At 35.2% G+C, this 19,607-nt stretch overlaps 1 long non-coding RNA gene across 1 annotated transcript; it reads right to left on the bottom strand.

Moving 5' to 3' along the window:
• Window positions 1–13,705: 13,705 nt before the first annotated feature.
• On the bottom strand, window positions 13,706–16,315 carry LOC145715494 (uncharacterized). Its single transcript, XR_014137703.1, has 2 exons — window positions 16,174–16,315; window positions 13,706–14,339 (listed from the first exon to the last, which is right to left on the bottom strand). It is a non-coding gene; the product is annotated as an uncharacterized LOC145715494 (long non-coding RNA).
• Window positions 16,316–19,607: the final 3,292 nt, after the last annotated feature.

The following is a 19,607-nucleotide window of genomic DNA, read 5'->3' as shown; positions in this document are numbered from 1 at the left end:
AATAAAAAACGTTAAAAAAATTAAAAAAAAAAAAAGAAGATAATAATCTTACAATGTAGAAGAGGCCCTTTTGATAATCGCAAATTGTCATACCTAGGAAATGAGTTTAGGACTCTTATACCTGCCAGCCTGAGCTCTAGCTCTGAGGCTGGAGTCTATCTACAGATTTATTTTGAGGACTGGCTCAGAGCCTCAGAACAAACCTAGACTTTTAAGACTACTTAGAAAAATCTCTCAACCTTCAAATCATTCTACTGGAATCTGAAACTGTTTTTAAACAAAAGCATAAAGGGTGCTAAATATAGCCTATATTTGGCTGTTATGAAATCTTGTTATCTGATCTAATCTGTTGACAGGGGAAAACTTTCCATACCTCCCTCCAACACCTAGTGCCCAGGGAAAATATGTGTTTGAAATGTCAACTTCTTTAAATTACTGATATAGTCACAAGATTTCTGCATCCAACAATGGAAACGTGGGGCCCAAGTACATTTTATTTCTTTAAAAAGGCCTGTGATGTGCTACAACTAGTAAGCAGATGACTTATTTGGGCTAGCTTTAGTCATTCTGTGAAAAGACAGATCTATGGCCTTGATCTTGGAGGAAAGATAAACTTGGCATCATCAAGCTTTTGTTAATAGAAGAGGTCCATTCTCACATTATAAAAAATTTTTAAAAAGAGGGGCCAGGGCGGAGGGAGGGGGGAGCACCTGGATGCCTTGGTCGGTTGAATGTCCGACTTTGGCTCAGGTTACCATCTCGTGGTCCTTGAGTTCAAGCCCTGCGTCCAGCTATATGCTGACAGCTCAGAGCCTGGAGCCAGCTTTGGATTCTGTGTCTCCCAGTCTTTCTACGCCCCTCCCCTGCTCATGCTCTATCTCTCTGTCAAAAATAAATAAACATTAAAAAAAATTTTTAAACAAAATAGAAGTCCATTCTCAATTACAAAGTTTGCCCTAACTGCTACTGAAAAATCCATAATATTGACATCATTCCCAGTCTTTTATAACCGAAGAGGAAAGTAAATAGAAAAATTGCCTGTTATATAACTTTGGATGTAGCATTTTCTTGAATTACACCCTGAAGCTAAATTACACTTTTCCCAAGGGTAACAAAAACACTCTGTTGATGATAGTTCTGTAAAAATATCTAATCCCACTTAAAATAAAATTGGAATATTTATAGTGACATCTATGTATAGCAAAAAAGGGCAACATTTGATAATTCTGCTGATCTCTGCTCTTTATTAAAATATGCACCTTCAAAAAATAAGGTAAAAAACAAGCCCAAACTGGGAGAAAATATTTGCTAAATATGTATCTAATTAAGGACTCACATTTAAAATACACAAAGAATGCATAGAACTCAATAAAGACAATAAACAACTCAATTAAAAAGTGATTAAAAGTTAAAAAAGTAAAAGTAATTAATAATTGGGCAAAAGATCTGGACAGATACACGGACATCTCACCAGAAAAGATATATAGATGGCAAAAAAGAAAACGTATAAAAAGATGCTAAACCTCATATGTCATTAGAGATTGCAAACTAAAACAGTATTTTCTTGTTTATGTAACTATTAGATCTTGTATTATCATGTAACTATTAGAAATAACTAATCTCCAAAACACTGACAATACTAAATGCTGACGAGGATGTGAAGCAACATGAACTCTCATTCATTGCTGGTGGGAATGCAAAATGGTACAGCCACTTTGGAAGACTATTTGGCAGTTTTCTTACACAAGTAAGCATGGTTGTACCATACCATCATGGGAATCATGCTCTTAGGTATTTACCCAACTGAGATGAAACTTAGGTCTACACAAACACCTGCGCACAAATGTTTATAGTGGCTTTATTCATAATTGTCAAAAATTGGAAGCAATGGAAATGTCCCTCCATAAGCGAATGGATAACCAAACTGTGATACATCCATCCAAAGGATACCTTGCAAGGATATGACATCCTAGAAAAGGCAAAACTGTAGAGACACTAAATAGATCAGTGCTTTCCAGAGGATGGGGAATGGGGAAGAGAGGAAAGGATAAATAGGTGGGGCACAGGGGATTTTTAGAGCAGTGAAATTATTCTCTATGATACTATAATAGTGGATGCATTACATTACATATTTGTTGAAACCTATACACTGTACAACACAAAAAGTATTTTTAAATTATGGATTCTAGTTAATAGTAATGCATCAGTAGCAGTTCATTAATTGTAACAAATGTACCACACTAATGCAAGGAGGGACAGAGGGGAGGGGAAATATATGAGAACTCTTTATACTACTCTATACTACCTGCTCAATTTTTTTTTAATCTAAAACTGTTGTTTAAAAAAGTCTCTTGGGATGCCTGGGTGGCTAGTTGGTTAAGCTTCTGACTTTGGCTCAGGTCATGATCTCACAGTTCTTGAGTTTGAGCCCACATCCGGCTCTGCGCTGTCAGCACAGATCCTGCTTAAATAAAATACAAATAATTTCCTTTTATCTCTCAAAGTGCTTTCTCTCATGTTAATATTTTTTATAACCATGGTAAAATTACCAAGAACAGATCATTAACATTGGAAATATATTACTAATTAAACTACAGACTTTATTTGAACTCCGCCATTTTTTTCCATGAATGTCCTTTTCTATAGTATCTTAATACTATCCAGGGTCTCACAATGCATTTAATTATAAAAATTTCAGTCTTTTTTGTTTTTCATCTTTCATGATCGTGACACTTTTGAAGAGTACTGATTAGTTATGTTGTAACTTGTCCCTTAATTTGGATTTGTCTTAAGTTTTCTCATGGTTGAAACGAGGTGATGAGTCTGGAAAGAATCTCATAAACATAGCATTGTGGCTTCCTTCTTATCAAGGGATTTATGTCACCACGTCTCGTTACTGGTGATGTTAACCCTAATTACTTGCTTAGATGGTGTCTGCTGGGCTTCTCTTCTGTAAAGTTACTGTATGTTCCTTTGTATTTAATGTAAGTGTCTTGAAAGAGATACTTTGTAACTATGCAAAGTGTATTTACTCTAAAATTTTTATCCACTAATTTTAATATTCAATATACATTGGTATATCTTGCCTGCAAAAATTGTTACTGTGATGTAAGCCCAGTGGTGATTTCATATTCCTATATTTCCTTTTACATTTACTGACTGGAAATTACATGAGTAATTTTTTCTTCTTATATGTTTATTTATACCAAAATAAACTCATAAATAGAAGGGAAACTTCAAATGTTGAGTAAAAAGTCACAAAAAATATATCACATTTGTGAATATCTATGCAACAAACAACAGCAACTACCTTTTTAAAGCAAAAAGTAGTCAAGACACAAAAAAAACAGATATAAGCTAATGATAGCAAATTTTAACATGTCATTCTCAGTATACTATGGATAAAGTGGACAAAAATAAATACTGGTTAACATTAAAGATCTAAACAACATAAACAATCATACAGACTTTATAGATATATATCAAATGTTTTATTCTGATACTACAGAATAGATCTTCTTCCAAGTATACCATGGAACAAGGTATATTAATTGAATGTTTACAAAATATTGATCACATATTAGGTTATAAAGTCAACATTAGTAAATTCTATAATGTAGAAATATTATAAAATGTTTTCTAACCACCATGCAATAGAACATTATTTAAAAAAATTTTTAAAGATTCATTTAAAATTAATAAAATTTTCTACTAAATAGGTCTGGATAAAAAAAGAAAATAAAATCTGAAATTATGCTAACAAAATACTACATATCAAAATTTATGGGATACGTCTAAAACAGTGATCAGGGGCGCTTGGATGGCTCAATCAGTTAAGCGTCCGACTTCGGCTGAGGTCATGATCTCCCAGTTTGTGAGTTCGGGCCCCACGTCAAGCTCTGTGCTGATAGCTCAGAGCCTGGACCCTGCCTCAGATTCTGTGACTCCCTCTGTCTCTGCCCTTCCCCCACTCACATTTTCTCTCTCTCCCTGTCTCTCAAAAAATAAATAAACGTTAAAAAAAATTTTTTTAATTAAATAAAACAGTAATCAGAGGAAAATTCATAGTACTATACACTTTCATCAATTAAATCAAATAATTTAAATAAAATTAAATTCCAAGCTTAAAAAAAGCAAGTAAACAAAGTATTAAAGGGAAATCATAATTTAATAAAACAGAATTAATGAGGTAGAGAAAAGAAATAGATTAGGTATAATTTTGAAATGATTAACAAAGTAGACAAACCACAAGATAATTTGATCAAGAAGCAAAAGGTAAGGCACAAATATACAAAATAAGAAATAATAAGAGGCAAACAGTGACATGCAGAAAATTTTAGAAAGTCTAAGAGGCCACTTTGCAGGGCTCTATGCAAATGTATTTGAATGATTTGCTAGTGAAATATAGATGAACAAAAGCAGCATGTTTGAAAATGAAAACTTAAACAGACTAATTTTAGTATAGGCAATTGAAAAGGGTATCAAGGAACTAACCCACAGGAGCACAGGCCAGATGGTTTCACAGGAGATTTCTAAGAAATGCTCAAAAACCATAGGTAGTCACAATGCTCTGTAAATTGTTCTAGAGCACCACAAGTGAAGGACAGCTTCCTAATTGTTTTTACATAGCAAAAATAACTGAACCTGATAGTACAAAAAATTATGAATCAGTATCACTTATGAATATTAATGCAAAGTATTTGATAAACTACTAGCAGAGGACAAAAACCACATTAAAGAAATTCCATGATCAAGTGGAATTTATTACATGAATGCAGGATTGTTCTGTATTCTAAAACCATCAACATAACACCATTTTAATAGATGTAAGGAGTAAAACATGAAATTATTCATGTTGAAAAATCCTATGACAAAAACCTATTTCTAACAACAAAAAAAATCAAGAAAAAAGAACTTGATGGATACTCTCTTAACATAACTACATATATAAACCCAAGTTAGGCTTACTTACTAAATACACCTGAAAGATATTTCCACTGAGAGTAAGAACAAAACAACAATGCCCACAATCTTGACCCCATTCTACCTAGTACTGCTGTTATTGGCCAACGCAAATAGACACGAGAAATCAATTAGAGACATAAAATTGTTTTTAAAAATCTGAAACTACCCCTATTTGAAGATAAAATTTTTGTATGCCTAGAAAACCCTAATGCATCAATAATAAGACTTAGAAATTTTAGTAATAGTTAGATAAAAATTAATACACAGAAATTAATTACCTTTCTATATTCAAATAATAGGACATAATGGTAGGGAGAAAAATCCTTTTTTCAATAGTAAAAAAAAAAGATTAAATACTTAGGAACAAAATCAACAAAAAATATGAAAACCCATATAGGTTAAGGGAAGTTTTTAAACCACTGCCAAAAGATACAAAGGTACAGTATATTTAAAGAAATGGAAAGATTTCTGTTCTTGGATAGGATGACTCAACATCGTAATGATGTCAATTCTTCCTAAATGACTTATAAAGCTGATGCAATCCCAATAAAAATACCTATAAGACTTTATGGAGTTAGACAAGTTAATACTAAAGTTGGTATGAAAAAACAAATTTGCAAGCCAAGACAAAACTGAAATAGAAAACTCTTGAGAGACATGTAGTCTTGCTAGACATTAAAATACATTGTGAAATCTCTGTAACTAAAACAACGTAGGCCAGAGTAGTAATAGATAAACAAAAAGAACAGAATATAAAGGTCAGAAATAGATCCAAGTGCATATGAAAATTCAGCATGTGATAAAGGTAGCATCTCAAATCAATACAGGAGAAAAAGATACTCTTTAAATAAAATGTGCTAGACAATAGTTTTGTTACTTGGGAAAAGGCAAAATTAAATACATACCTCAGATCTACCAAAGAACTCTAAATGAATCAAAAATCTAAATATCAAAAAGGAAAAAGGAAAAAGGAAAAGCAAACAGTGTTAGTACTAAAAAAACAAAAACAAAGGTGTGAATTTCTTTATAACCTGGGTGTAGGAAAGGTTTTCTAGCTATGATTGAAAATCCAGACCATACAATTTAAGGTCAATAAACATGACTGTATAGCATATTTTAAACATTCATAGCAAACAAAAAACCCATAAACACATTCAAAGGACAACTGACATTAGAAGCAAATATTTGCAACATAATGCTTCTATCCAGAATATATGAAACACTTTTAAAAATGGATGGAATGAAGTATAAAACAAAAACAAAAATAAACAAACAAAAACACCTGATAGAAAAATGGCAAAGATACGACACAGAAAGAGTGTGAAAAAGATATATGAATAGCCTTTAAGTATGGGATAGAATTTTTGCTCTCACTCATAGTTACAAACACACAAATTAAAACTATACCATAGATACTATTTCTCACCCATGAGGTTAAGGGAAATTTAAAAGTTTGACATATTTTGGCTAGATAATGAGGAAACAGATACTCTGGTGCATTTCTCATGGATATTCAACTGGTACAACCCTTTCGGAATAGACTTTACGCATTTACTATTTGACTCAGCAATCCCATATCTAAGGTCATGGCTGCAAGGTGGATCCAAAAAGAAGAGGAAAATTAACAGGGGCATTATTTGCATAAAGAAAGGAAATATTTTTCCTAAAATCCCCCAAAGACTTTCCCTGTTACTCATCAATTCCAAATGTGTCAGATGGTGACTCCTCACTGCAAGGAATTGGGGGAAGCAGGAAGCACTGTTAGTGGACCACATTGGCACTCAGTCTGGTTAGTAAGAGTTTGGCTACTAAGGAAAGGAGGAGCCTGGGAACTGGGGACACAGCAAGGAGCGCCTGTCACAGCTGTGTTTTTTACAGGGCGCTCAGTGTCTTTTGATAACCTTCTTGTATTTGTGGAATGTCCCACTTTCTGAATCCCATCTCTCCAAGATTCAGAAGCCAGAACTCACTTTTCCAAGATCTCTTGCATCTAAGACAGAGAGACATGTGACTTAGAATTTGCAGTCAATGTGCCTGTGTGAAACTTCAGATCAGAAAATGAAAGAGTAACGCAAAATCCATCTCTTGGTGAGGATATAACCAGAACGTTTTGCTTTTCAGGAATAGTGATGATGAAACAGTATCACTGTTGTAAACTGTGGTGTCAGTTTCCAGTGGTGGCACATTGGGATCACTTATAAAGCCATGGCATGGCATGGGTTGTGTGTTAGTCCTTACTGCACATCCTCTAAGCCTGGCTCCTTGGTTCATCCAGGCATGCTGCAAAATACTTAATATAATTTAATATCCCCTGTGTCTGCTAAAACTAGAAATTAAGTATATAAGTATCATAAATACAGTATGCTATAAATAACAATCATCTAAACGTATGTAAATATATATGCTAAATATATATAAAATAGTTATGATTATTATTTATATGATATCTTTATATTATATAATATATATAATCTGCAGGGGCGCCTGGGTGGCTTAGTCGGTTAGGCGACCGATTTTGGCCAAGTCATGATCTCACAGTTGGTGAGATCGAGCTCCCCGTTGGGCTCTGTGCTGACAGTGTGGAGTCTGCTTGGGATTCTCTCTCTCTCTCTCTCTCTCTCTCTCTCTCTCTATCTCTGTCTCTCTCTCTCTCTCTCCACCCCTCTCCCACTTGTGCATGCTCACTCTCTCTCTCTCTCTCAAAATGAATAAAAATTAAACATTATATATAACATCTGTTTGTTAACTATCCCTCCTAGTATGTAAATCCATATGGACAGGAATCTTGTCTCTCTTTTTTCATTTTCTCCCTAGAGTCCAGCATAGACCACGGCATGGACTCAATAAATAATTACTGACTTAGGTAATGAATGAGGAAGGAAACTTCTCCTCTGGTAGGTGAGAAAAGAAATAGCGACAAGCTCAAACTTAGATACGTTTGCAGGTGAGATTGTGGGAAGTTGAAGAAATTCTACAGGAAGTTCTAAATTATCTTGCACTTTATTCTTTAGGAAATAGAGTGTATAAAACAAAACTGAGCTTTTTTTTCTTTGATGGTTTGGGATTATCATGATAACTATCAATTATTGACTATGCCTCAGTAAGATTAGGATAATATTGAAAAACATATATGCTAACACTAGTATTACCATTAAGGTACCATATTCATGTTAGTTTTTTGTTTGTTTGTTTTCCTGATTCTTTCCAGCGATTCCCATGATCACTTCTTGTGTTATTTGTAAACTTGTCTGATGCCTGACTTTGAGAAGTTGGCATAGTATACTGGAGAGAAAATGGATTTTAGAATTCAATCCATTTTTGAATTCTAGTTATATCCTTTACTGCTGTTGTGTCCTTGAGAATGTTACACGCCTTGAGCTTCAGTTGCCTCTTTGATAACATGAAATTATTCTACCAAATAAATAAAAATATTGAAAATGTTTTTATAAAGTGTGTAAGGTTTTCGTCCATAGTAAGCTCTTAATAAAATGTAGCTGTTATAAGAAAGTAGACCTTAATCAGTTTAAACTCTGGGCATTTTAGCCCATTTCTTTGCTATATCAGGCGCCTGATAAATGTTTGATTAATTCCATCTGCTGTCAATGAATCTGTTTCCCTTTGTTTCATTACAACTTGTGTACTGCTGATGTTGCTGATGTCTTCCCTTTTTCCATCTCGTTTCCTTTTTTTATTTTCTCTCTCCAATTACAGCCATTTCTTCATCATACTGTTGCAGTAAAATTTAATTCATATATATATCTCACGAGACAGTACTTGTTCTAGGTGCAAAATCATGCTGTAATTTTCTCTCTTCTAGTTTCTCCAAATGTCTGTTTTGGTTTTGTTTCTTTGGTGTCTCTCCTCCAGAAGAAGATTTTTTGCTTATTTTTGTTTCTGTGGTTAGAGAGGTCATTTGAGGGGTACTTATTTTAAACACACTTTGCTCACTGAAGAAGACATTTACAGTGCAGCCTCTCCAATTTCCTATTGAAATACCTCCTAGAGAAATAAAAGAAAAAAGAAAACTCAAAGCAACAAAAATGAGGACTGTCAGTCAACCAGCCGTCAGAATCCCAAAGGACTTTTCACTAATTAAATATTAGGAAACCTCACTGTAGGTCACTATCAGAGACTGACCCACAGGAAATAAAGTGATGCTGGTGTCCAAAGATAGGAATACTGTCTATGTTTTTTACCTCCTTTGTCTGCTCAATCCTATTTTTGTGTTTTAGTCAAGGAAGGAACCCTTATTATTATGTGCTGACAAAGTTCCAATGCTAACCAAAGGTTGAACTGCCAGAATAGACTCCTACGAAATATTCAGGTATCTATTCTCAGTAGATAAATCTATTAGGCTTTACAGACACAAAGAGCTCTTCAAATAGCATCAGAAGCCAGAGTTCTATAATTGGTTCTGAAACCCAACTCTAGGAACATCACAAGGTCAGAGTTATTGCAGCTCTAATTTGGGATTTGGAATGATAAACTCTTCATAGTTTGAGAACATAACTTACTTAAAAGCAAATCATCTTTTTGTCATCCTTCAGGTACATGTAGGTTTATTCTGTTTTACAGGTGTTTGTTTTTTCTTCTACCCACACTCTACCACCTCCAAGCCCAGGAGCATCTAAGTACATAAGGTTGGAGGTGGTGCCATTGAGGAGCAGAGCCTTGATACATGTAAAATATTGTAATGGAGTGTACAAACTGCCTTGTCCTTTGTTTCATCAGTGGTTGACAAAGATAGGTATGCATTTAATTTGGGCTTTTGTAGTTTGCAATGGCCTATTCAGTCACTTGTGATAACTGACTTTAGTTAATTGTAACTTTTGTGGGGGTTATCTGAACCAAGGTAAATAGTACCAAGGACTTTCCTAATCATATAATTGGAGAAAGATGTGAAATAATAGATGGTTGTGGTTGTGATAATTTCTTACAAAGAAACTGATAACCAATACCATTAATGGTTTTACAATACCTTTTCAGAGAATCTGCACTGATCAAGAAAGAGGGATAAATTGCAGTTATTTATGGCCATTGGGAAAAGAAAAAAATGAACACCTTATAACTGTGATGTCTTCTGACTTTAACCACTATGCTTCAGTCTCATAAGGGATACAGATGGCAGGGATCACCAGTCACTTTCTACAGACTAGGAATCGGATAGGTCCAGAGAGGCTTTCTGTCCCAGCAATACCGTGCATACAGCAAACCAGCCAAACCTGGACAGGACCTCTACTTTTCATACATCTACCCCCACAATTCTCGTTGCTAGACCACTGTGCCTGCTTGCCATGTCTATTCAACACTTGGTTGGCGGTCAACTAAATAAGGAAGCTGGGAAGCATTAAAGTGTTTAGCTTTAAGCTGTAATGCCCAATATAAGAGTGGGAGTTGGAATGAGACCTAACAGCTGTTACATTATTTTATAAGATACTTTATTAAACCAGATAAACTGTCATATTATATATAGCTCATGACCTAATTAGCAGATCCCCCATCTACTCTTCTTGTATCAGCTACTCGGTAAAACTGGTTCTATTTTTCTGGTTTTATTGAAGTAAAATTGACATATAGCACTATGTAAGTTTAAAGTGTACAGAAGCATGATTTGACTTACAGATATTGAGAAATGATTATACTACAGTAAGTTTAGTTAGCATCCATCATCTAATATAGATACAAGAAAAAAAGAAAAAAAAGGTTTTTTACCTTGTGATGAAAACTCTTAAGATCTACTCTCTCAACAACTTTCAAATATGCCATATAGCAGTGTTAATTACAGTCATCATGTGGTACATGACATCCCTAGTACTTATTTATCTCGTAACTGAGAGGTTGTACTTTGACTAGTTTCATTTGATTACCCCTCCCCCAACCCCACTGCTGGTAACCACAAATCTGATCTTTTTTTTTCTGTGAGTTTGGGTTTTTTAATTTCATTTTTTTTAGATTCTACATATAAACGAGATTACATGATGTTTAATTTTATTGCATGTTAATAAAAGCACTTAAGACTGAGATGGAATTCCATTTCTAGAGTTTCTTCAGTGTTTGGAAAGGCTCACTTAGAGCTTATAAACTTTATGAGGCTGGAGATGAACTGGAAGAAATTAATAAGCAGTTGAAAAGGCTTACAAACTAACAACCAAGATGGTTTAGCTTCCACATTCAAGAATGCACCTGTTCTAAATCAGGAGACTATAGATGCTGGAGAGGATGTGGAGAAACGGGAACCCTCTTGCACTGTTGGTGGGAATGCAAACTGGTGCAGCCACTCTGGAAAACAGTGTGGAGGTTCCTCAGAAAATTAAAAATAGACCTACCCTATGACCCAGCAATAGCACTGCTGGGAATTTACCCAAGGGATACAAGAGTACTGATGCATAGGGGCACTTGTACCCCAATGTTTATAGCAGCACTCTCAACAATAGCCAAATTGTGGAAAAAGCCTAAATGTCCATCAACTGATGAATGGATAAAGAAATTGTGGTTTATATACACAATGGAGTACTACATGGCAATGAGAAAGAACGAAATATGGCCCTTTGTTGCAACGTGGATGGAACTGGAGAGTGTGATGCTAAGTGAAATAAGCCATACAGAGAAAGACAGATACCATATGTTTTCACTCTTATGTGGATCCTGAGAAACTTAACAGAAACCCACAGGGGAGGGGAAGGAAAAAAAAAAAAGAAGTTAGAGTGGGAGAGAGCCAAAGCATAAGAGACTCTTAAAAACTGAGAACAAACTGAGGGTTGATGGGGGGTGGGAGGGAGGGGAGGGTGGGTGATGGGTATTGAGGACGGCACCTTTTGGGATGAGCACTGGGTGTTGTATGGAAACCAATTTGACAATAAATTTCATATATTGAAAAAAAAATAAAAAAATTAAAAATTAAAAAAAAAAAAAAAAAAAAAAAGAATGCACCTGTTCTGCTCCAGGATGAATTGGTATTTGCTTATCTGAGATCTATGTTGACTTGTGAATCACTAAAAATATTTCTGCATGACCGTAGTTTCAGTCTTGTCTTTAGATGTTTGGATAAAGAAAGCATGAGGGGCGCCTGGGTGGCTCAGTCGGTTAAGCGCCCGACTTCGGCTCAGGTCATGATCTCACGGTCTGTGAGTTCGAGCCCCGCGTCGGGCTCTGTGCCTACAGCTCAGAGCCTGGTGCCCATTTCAGATTCTGTGTCTCCCTCTCTCTCTGCCCCTCCCCTGTTCATGCTCTGTCTCTCTCTGTCTCAAAAATAAATAAACGTTAAAAAAAATTAAAAAAAAGAAAGCATGAGACATGATAGTAAGACATTTGGCATCATTTTATAAATGAGGAAACATATTTGGGAGGACAAAATTATTTTACTCAAGCTAAGAAAGTACTAAAATAGCCATCTTAAAACAGACATCCTTAAAACAATTGCTTTTCTCTGATTTTTAGTTACTTTACTTTAGTGTTGGATCATTTGAAATTAGAGAGCCTGGCTAGGATAGTAGCATTGTCACCAATCATGATACTTGATTAAAATTGTAAATCTTCAGCTTGTTTACTATAAAAAGAGATTACTGATGCTACAATCCTTATAGTATTTTAAAGGTAGGATCAAGCAACTTAATAGCTATAAATTACATAGTATGGTGTCTATGACATAACTTTAATTGAATGCTGAAGATCTATTGTTATTTAATAGTAGTTTCTTGGGGCACCTGGGTGGACTTCAGTGCCAGACTTCAGCTCAGGTCATGATCTCATCGTTCATGGGTTTGAGCTCCACATTGGGCTCTGTGCTGAGCTCAGAGCCTGGAGTCTGCTTCAGATTCTGTGTCTCCCTCTCTCTCTCTGCCCCTCCCATGCTTGTGCTCTGTCTCTTTCTCAAAAATAAATGAACATTGGGGTAGCTGGGTGGCTCAGTTAGTTAAGCATCCAACTTCAGCTCAGGTCATGATCTCACAGTTCCTCAGTTCGAGCCCCATGTCGGGCTCTGTGCTCACAGCTCAGCCTGGAGCCTGCCTCACATTCTGTGTCTCCCTCTCTCTCTGCCCCATCCCCACGCATACTCTGTCTCTCTCTGTCTTAAAAGAAATAAAACATTTTTTAAAAAATAAATAAATATTTAAAAATTTTTAAATAGTAGTTTCTTAAACGATAACAATCAGGCAATGGGGCCATGTTTTTCCTGCTTCTGGAGAAGAAATCTAGAAAAATGATGTGAGGGAGAAGGAATAGGGATTAGAAAAGCATAAGGTAAAATCAATTATATTTATTAATTTGAATCTACCTTATCTAGGAATAGATCATATCAAACTTTGGGAGGAAACTATGTATTATGAAGTACATATCAAACATTAGAAATATTCTTTTACTCTATGAAATATATTTTCCAAAATATTTACCTGGCACTTAACCTATATGCTTTTGAGAGCTAGTTACTTTATTTCTTCATTTAAGTTGTGATGTACACAACCATCGCTCCCTAGGTGACACTTTGAAACATGAACAAGCCTGGTTTCTAGTTCTACAACAGGTTTGTACTCCTGTTAGAATTTCTGGGCATTCCATTCAATAAGACCCAGATGAAATGTGTCCTCTTCCATAAAGCCTTACTGAAGTCCTTCAGGCAAAGGCAGCTTTTCCCTTGGGCTTCCAAAGACATTTATAACTACTCCTGTTACACTGCATTCTAAACATTTATTTACATACTTCTTTTCTCCACTAGATGGCAATCACAACAGTACAAAGTTAATTTTTTTTTAAGTTTATTTATTTATTTATTTTTGAGAGAGAGAGAGAGAGAGAGAGAGAGAGAGAGAGAGCGAGCACCAGCAGGGGAGGGGAAGGGAGGGGGAGAGAGAGAGAGAGAGAGAGAGAGAGAAAGAGAGAAAGAGAGAGAGAGTCCTAAGCAGGCTCTGCACTGTCAGCACGGCTTGAAGTCACCAACAGTGAGATCACAACCTGAGATGAAACCAAGAGTCAGATGCTTAACCTACTGAGTCACCCAGGCACCCCTGAAATTTTTCTTTTTATTTCATCTTTTTCAGAGAGGGCATACATAAATATTAACTAAGTAAGTAATGAAAGGAACAAAGTTGATCCTCTACTGTGGAATGGAACACAAAGAAATATGTAAGATACTGACATCTATATCTAAATGTCAATGTAGATACAGATGTACACACATGGTATTTAGAGAGAAACACAATCACTTTCTTGCTTGACCTCTGTGGTTACTTCCAATGGTATGATGAAGAAGGCTGAGACTCCTGACAATTCCCTCTGCTCCCACAGTGGTTTCCCAGCAGCAGCTTCTGGCAATTTTTCTTGGCAGTGGCTCCCAGCACAGGCTCCCAACAGCTGCTCCCATCTGCAAGGGCTCTTCTCTGAAATGGGTCCCGCTAGCAGTGAGTTCCATTACCAAACTCCGGGGCAGCAACAACTCATCCTACCTTGAAGGACACTTGCCTGTTCCCTGCTCTCCTAGCACCATTTCTAGGGACAGCATGCAGCATGATCCACACAGAGCCCTTGGGGCAGTTATAGAGTAGAACTTCTCTTTTCAAGAAATAAGTTCAAAGGTATGAAGATAAAAATCCTAAGTTATAAAATATATTTGCTATATTCTCTGGAATTTTCTATGGTCTACTCAAGGCTTTCTGAGGTTTGGGATTCCCCTCTGGAGTTGTAACTGCTTGTGGACATTCCACCAACCCTTAGTGACTGGCAGAACACAAGCCTACTGGACACGTTTTTGTCTTACCTTATCTGAGAGCACACATCCCCCCTTTCTTCTGGTGAAAGCACTCTGATGTGCTTTGAGGGATGCTTCCCTCACCTAGTGTCAGTGCGTGAGGGTGAGCTGAAAAATAGATGACACCTACCAACCCTTTTGTTCAAGGGATTATGCTATGTTCTATGTTGCACAGATTCTATATTGTTTTCAAGCAATAGAATTCCAGGAATTTTATCTATATAATCTATTTAATCTATGCATTAAAAAGATAAACTTTCTGATGGCCTTGTTAAAGATAAAAGATTATATAATCTCTAGCTGCTCATGGCAGTGTGTGGAGATGGCCTGCTTATGAGGATGTGTGTGTGTGTGTGTGTGTGTGAGAGAGAGAGAGAGAGAGACAGAGAGACAGAGAGAGAGAGAGAGAGAGAGAGAGAGAAGGCCCTGAAAATAATATTTGAATGCCAGGACTTAACCTGCTTGACCAGCCCTACCCATGGGCTTCTCTGTTACGTGACTTAATAAATTATTTTATTTTCATTTTTATTCTTATTAGCTGCATAAACTAGTTTGAATTAGCTTTCTGAAACTTGTAAACAAAATGGCTCAACTAAGTGATCAGGAAACTAATAGAATCATGGAAGCACTAAATCCCACTTTCCCATCTTTCTCTAAGTAGCAGCCATACAACCAGGTCACCAGAATTCCTAGGACAGTTTTATTTCAAGTATTTCCTCCTATTTTCCCTATCAATATAGTTTTAATTTTCATATTTTATACTTTATTACTTATTTTCTAGAAATAAACAGTTTTATGCCCATTGGGCTGAAGGACACCAATGAGAACCAAATTGCCCCATAGATACTTTGGAACTTGCAGTATTCTTTTACAAATCCTAAAGCACAAAAGGGGTTAATGACAGCTACTCTTCCACACAGAATTGTTGCAAAAATTAAATAGCATTTATAAAAATAGGAAGATATATATATATAGAGAGAGAGATAGATATAGATATAGATATAGATATAGATATAGATATCAAAGAGTAGTATGTCAGTTTATGTAGTATATCAAATAACAAGTGTATAAAAATGTGTGGTTTCAATATTGTCATTCCTATGAAAACTTTGCAATGATTGTGAGGTGCTTTGGATGGCCACATCTTCCCCAGCACAGCTTAAGTCTTAGAAATAGCATTGGTGCCCTTGATGGCATTTAGCACAGTTTTTGTTGCATGTGAAAATGCCCTTGGTTGGCTGCTTGATCTGGATATGGTCCTCAGGAATGTTCTAGTTGAGAACACGTCACTAAAATCAAGTGGTTCTAATAAGTAGGAGGTAAATGGAAAATGCTCATCCAGATAATTTAATCCTCCCAAAAAGTATAAGAAAATTTCCAGAGAAATGAAGTATGTTGTAGGAATAATAGTTAATTGCTTTGTATTTCTGTTTCATTCTACGTGTGCAGATGTACTTAATACTTACATGATCTAGTTGGAATTCCATAATAAAATCCTTATTTTATCCTTGTCCTGGGGAGTAATTTCCTTACTCATGGATGAGTTGGAGTGCCAGGAAACTAGCTTCAGTCTTTCTTGGGAAGTCTTCCTAGATCCAGTCAGCACTGTTTGAAAGGCTATGAGAAGAAAACCAAGAACTTAGTGCCCACCCATTTCATTCTCTCACTTTTCACATGAATAAATCAAGCCGTAGAGAGCTTTCACTGACACATGGATATTCACTTGCTGCTATAATCCATTGCCATATTCTCCATTACTCAGTCACAAATTCTACTGCACTGGGCATAACTGGGGCATACATAGAAGAGCTTTTTGTTTTAATAACCATATATTTAACTTACTGTATATTTAAAAATTATAACAATCAAACTTGAGATTTCATAAGTATTAGTACTAAGGATAAGGATAAGTTAAAAATAGTAGAGACAGTTGGTTTAAATTGGATTAGTGAAAATTAAAATGACATGTGAGAGGTAGGTGGCTGCGGCCAAAAATTATGAATGTGATGAGACTGGCAAAAATCTGAAAAACCATTCTTTTCATGACATGTGGTATGACAATATGTATATATGCATACATACTATATAATAGGAAAAGTTCTTACAAAGATGTAAACTTGAAATAATTTTGTTTCATTTTGAACAACTGATTCTATTGAAAGTAATAAAAGTTCAGGAAAATATAAAACAAAATAAGCATCAAGTAAACGGTTTTCTATTTAAAAATTTTTCTAATATGGAAGTTCAATTTTCCAGGAATTCTGTTTTCTTCAAAATTGTTAGTTCTCTTTTTTCTAACAAGTCTTGGCAAAAATAAACAAGTTATTTGGGTAACTGAGACAAATTAAACTTATTCATTAGTTAGTGATGGTTTTTTCAACTATTAAATTACTCATTTGATTAAAATTATTAAAGGATCCCCACCTGCTTGGCACTATTCTAGGCACTGGGAACACAACAGTGGGTAAAAAGTAAAAATATGTACTGTTCTGGAGTTTACATCAAAGTGAATGCGGAAGGCAATAAAGAATGGGTATATAATATGTTAAAAAGTGTTAAGTACTATCATAAAATGTATAGCGGGGCAAAGTGATAGAGATTGACCAGAAGAGACTTCTGTGTTAAAAAAAAAAAAAAAGTCCTCTCTGAAGAGACATATGAACACGGTCCAAATGAAGTAAGAGAGTGAGCCTTATGAATATTTGGGAAAGAACAATCTGGGCTGAAGGAAAAGCATTGGCCAATCACTTCATAAACCCAACATATCTTCCCTATCCCTTAAGTAGTATACATTTTAGGCTGTGCCTGTGATTCTCACCAACATGCAACAAAAGAAATTTCCAATCAGGGTGTGATATTTAATGCATGCATGACAACGATATATTTAAAAGTCCTTTTGTATGCATTGTTATATTTGGTATGCACACCCACCTTGTGGTATGGAAAAGCACTTTTTATCATCTCTACTTTATAGGATAAAATTTTTAGAGAAGTTAAGTGATATCTCTAAAAACATTCAGGTAATATCCAACAAATCCTAGCCTCAGATCTAGGTCTGGTGTGGGAAGTCTATTCCATTAAGCAAGGAAAGAGGGAGGGAGGGATGGAGGGAAAAAAGGGAGAAAAGGAAGGAAGAAGAAAAAAGTTTACTTTGATTTCTTAAAGTTAGAAATATTTCTTTTAGAAACACTTTAAAAACATGTAAAAGAAAAAGAAAAAATCATATCTACACTTTGATACACATTCAATTATTTTATACATTCATTCAAATAATATCTGAGTTCCCATATGTGCCAGGTACGGTGGCAGGTGTTAGGGATACAGCAGTGAACAATTAAGACAAAAATCTCTGTCTTAATGGACCTTATATGAGGCCCTTTTCGCAGAGTAAGAGGGTCAATAGACAAGATAAATAACTGAAATATAAACATGTTAGATAGTGATGAGATCTGAATATACAATAGAATGGGCATATACCATGAAATGATACTTCACATTTAAAACAATGTTTTACAAATAAAAGTATTGGAAACATGTGCCCTAAGAGAAACTCACTTCCCCTCTACTTTTAAGTCTGAGTGAAAAGGCTAATATGGACTACAGGTATTTTGATCCAAAAGAGGACACTAACAAGAATAAACTTATATATAAATGCTTTAAAATCTTGAGTTGGAAGAAAAATGATGTAAGGAAAATCCTGACATAGTCCAAACATTCTAGAATAAAGATTTCTAATCTACTTCAGCAAAATGTAGAAATTGGGGGTGAGGTTGGAGAGAGAAGAAAGACACTTGGTGGACTGAGGTGGGGGTGGGAAGGAAGGGGTGTAGGGGAGAGTAAAAAATACTTTACAGATCTCTAATCTTATTTGTGTTCAAAAGAAATGGGGGATAGTTTATGTTGTGGGAGAATGCATTTGTATTTTATTTTCAAACACTATTAAAGATATGGGTGTGGTTATGAGAGTGGGAAGGTAGATATTAACAGAACAGAGGAGTAAGGTAGGACTTTCACTAAACATGAGGAATAAATGAAAAGAATAATAATTTGATCCAACTAGCAAAGAAAAAAAAGTAGAACTAGAAACAGAGAAGACTAATGCAAACTAAATTTAATCTGGGGCACCTGGGTGGCTCAGTCAGTTGAGCGTCCAACTTCAGGTCATGATCTCATAGTTTGTGGGTTGGAGTCCCGTGGCTGGCTCTGTGTGCACAGCTCAGAGCCTGAAATGAAAACTGCTTCGAATACTGTGTCTCCCTCTTTCTGCCCCTCCCTTGTTCATGTTTTGTCTCTTTCTGTCAAAAAAATAAATAAAATAAAATAAAATGTTAAAAAAAATTTTTAAGTAAATTTAATCTATTAGATGGACTCTATTAGATGGAATGAATAAGCATGACTCCTTATACTGACAGGAAACAGACCATTTTCTCCAAACCGGAGAAAAAAGATAGTAAAAAATGGCTGTTAAAATAAAATCTACATACTTTTTATTAACACACATACACACATGTACACACACACACACACACACACACACCTAAAATATAGTGGCAAAGATGGTTTAGAAATTAAGGAGATAGACCAAGAAACACCAGTTAAATCTAAGCAAAACAAAAAAATTCAAAATTGAAATATCGATATTGAAAAATCACTATTTAAAATTCACTATTAAAAGAAGTAAACAAAATAAAAATAAACATCATATAATTATAAAAGACACAATTTATAAAGATACAGCAATTATAACGTCTATGGCTCAAAAACATTGCATATGACTATATAAAATGTTTTAGAAAGAGATGTTAAAAATGAAATTTTAGAGAAAGACTTTGAACTATACATGTAGTGTACTGGACAGATGTATAAATCCCTTCACTCCTGGTTTTAAAAAAAAAAAAAG

Source organism: Panthera onca, chromosome A1 (genome assembly GCF_046562875.1).
Source record: "Panthera onca isolate mPanOnc1 chromosome A1, mPanOnc1 haplotype 2, whole genome shotgun sequence".
NCBI lineage: Eukaryota > Metazoa > Chordata > Mammalia > Carnivora > Felidae > Panthera > Panthera onca.
The sequence above is the reverse complement of the archived record's forward strand: the minus strand, read 5'-3'. Positions and strand labels throughout refer to the sequence as shown.